This window comes from Lipotes vexillifer, unplaced genomic scaffold (assembly GCF_000442215.2).
Source record: "Lipotes vexillifer unplaced genomic scaffold, Lipotes_vexillifer_v1.1 scaffold331, whole genome shotgun sequence".
In the NCBI taxonomy this organism is placed as follows: domain Eukaryota; kingdom Metazoa; phylum Chordata; class Mammalia; order Artiodactyla; family Lipotidae; genus Lipotes; species Lipotes vexillifer.
In genome coordinates, this window is record NW_006774049.1 from 2,797,008 (window position 1) to 2,799,702 (window position 2,695).

Below are 2,695 nucleotides of genomic sequence, written 5' to 3' on the forward strand. Positions count from 1 at the left end.
CATTCCTGACCTAGCCTAAATTAGTCCTCAACACTACTTCTAGTCAAAATATTTTGAATCTTATTTCTATTTGAAAGTATCTTGTTTATTTATTTATTTGTTAATCTTATGCTACAACCTATTAAAATGTAAGCTCTAGAAGAAAAGAGTCTTTATTTTTCTGATTCACTATTATATTTCCAGTACCCAGAATAGGACATGGTGATAAATATTTATTAAATGAGTGAATGAAAATAAAAATTGTGAATAAATCAATCCTCTGGATATTTTTTTTTCATAGGACCTGCTGTGAAACCAGATTTTGCATAATGGGCTGTGTAAGATTTCTTAGATTATTTTTATATATCTTTATTCATTATCTTGTTGATTTTGGTTGGAGGGACTTTAGCTGTTTGAGAACATCACTCTAACAAATCTTTGCAGCTTTAGATATCTAACTGATATTAAAAATTACTATCTGATTTGAAAATCATTTTTCTCATCCAGTTAATTATTAAGTGGTACCAAATAGAGTCAGAAAACTAAAGTGCTATAATTGAAGCTTTATTCAGCATGATCTATAGCCATTAATCAATACTTAAGTAATCCTCTTAAGAGTACTATTACTGGGGGACTTCCCTTGTGGTCCAGTGGTTAAGAATCCACCTTCCAATGCAGAGAACATGGGTTCAATCCCTGGTCAGCGAACTAAGATCCCACATGCTGTGGGGGTACTAAGCCCATGCACTGCAACAACTGAGCCCATGCACCCTGGAGTCTGAGTGCCACAACTAGAGAGAAGTCCACATGCTACAACAAAGAGCCTGCCCACCACAATAAAAGATCCCACGTGCTGCAACTGGGACCCAATGCAGCCAAAATAAATAAATACATAAATTTTAAAAGAGTGAAAGATCCCACATGCTGCAACTGGGACTCAACACCGCCAAAATTAATTAATTAATTTAAATGAGTGCTATTAAAGTTAATATTTATTACTTTATTTCCAAGGGTATTATGTGATACTTTTCTTTGTTGAAATTAATACATCATCTTGGCAGTGACTTGCTGATCAGTAACATTAAAATTTTATCAGAGAAAGAACGTTATGTAACTTCCCCCCCCACACTGGAAAATAATTTTATTGAGATTCTATCAGCTGTGCAATCTGTTCTGACGTTAGACCCCATCTTCCTTTGCAATTCTGTCCTTCTTAAGGGGTCCCATGAATACTTTCTTCTCCTCCACAGTCTGGAAGCAACCATGGCCAAATTTGGAGGTGGTGTCAATAAACTTGAAGTCAATCTTCTTCAGGGCCTGCCATTTGATCTGCACCAGAAAGGACTTGTGCAGGGTGAGCACTTGCTTCTTGGTTCCTACCACGCAGCCTTTGAGCATCACAAAGCCATTGGTCACTTCAGCGTAGTGAACAAAACCACACAGAGGTTTGATGCTCTTGTCAGACAGATCTTAATCAGTAGAGACATTTTTCTTGATCAGTTTGCTGTCCTTGATGAGGTAGCCCTGGCCGATCTTGTAGATCTTCTTGTTGATCTCGATGTGGTGATGGTAGCCTTCCTGCCTAGCCTGAGCCACAGAGAAGGCCACCCGGGCAGGATGCCATGCCCCAATACAGGCAACTTTATGCAGCCTTTGGTGGGTCTTATGGGGCAGCTTCTTGGTGTGCCAATGGCGGGTGACCCCTATGTAGCCTTTGCCCTTGGTCACCCCAATGACAGCCATCATCTCATCCTGCCCAAACACTTGAATCATAGGGACATGCTACTATAGCCTCTTGCCAGCCCAGTCCAGTTTTTCGGCCACAGTGCCTCTGTTCACCTGGATCTCCATGAGGTGGACCTTCTTCTGATATATAGGAAGCAGGCGCCCCTGGGTGTGGGCAATGACACAGATGACCTTGTAGTACTTCTTCATGCTGCTGAAGTCCCTCTCCAGCTGCTTTTTGCTGTTATGTTCTGCCACTTGTTGCAGTATTTGGTAAAGACTTTTGTCTTACACTTATGCCAGTTTTTATAGAAGTGCCTTTTGCATTCATTGCTGAAATGCTCAGCAAAGATAGTCTTAAAGGTCTGGAGGCCTCGAGGGGTCTCCACATAACCCACAATGCCCACAGTACCACAGGCAGCGGCTCCACAATGGTCACAGCCTCCACAACTTCCTTCTTGTTCACCTTGCACCCTGGCCTATCGACCTCCCTCACCATGTGGGTCATGCCAGTCTTGTAGCTGAGGAAGGCTGTGAGGTGTACAGGCTTGGAAGAATGATCATCGAGGAAGCTCTTCACCTTCCCACAGTGCCAGCTGCTGTGTGCTTCTGAGGCAGGAAGCCCAGGGACCCATGCCTGGGAGCAGAGTACTTCCATGGAGACATCCTGCCATAGGATGCTGCTGGTAGAGCAACATTATGTTACTTTGGATTAATTTCCTCCCAGGGAACTCATGTTGATTCTCAATTATCCTCATTTTTTATCCTTCATGGTCATTGCTCATTACTTTAACAATCAGTTCTCAAATTTATTAAAAATAGCACATAACTTTCCAGAATCTGCCATTTTGGAAATGGAATTGTGTATCTGTCTTTGGTCATAATATCAATCGCATTATCATTGTTTTCCAAGAATAATGATAATGGCTATGAAATTGTACCTTGAAATTCACTATTCAGAAAAGCAATTAGTCAAGACTGGAATGAATGG

The 2,695-nt window shown here is 41.3% G+C and overlaps 1 pseudogene; it reads right to left on the reverse strand.

Moving 5' to 3' along the window:
- Positions 1–1,158: 1,158 nt before the first annotated feature.
- On the reverse strand, positions 1,159–2,370 carry LOC103072177 (60S ribosomal protein L3 pseudogene; annotated as a pseudogene).
- Between the last annotated feature and the right edge of the window lie 325 nt (positions 2,371–2,695).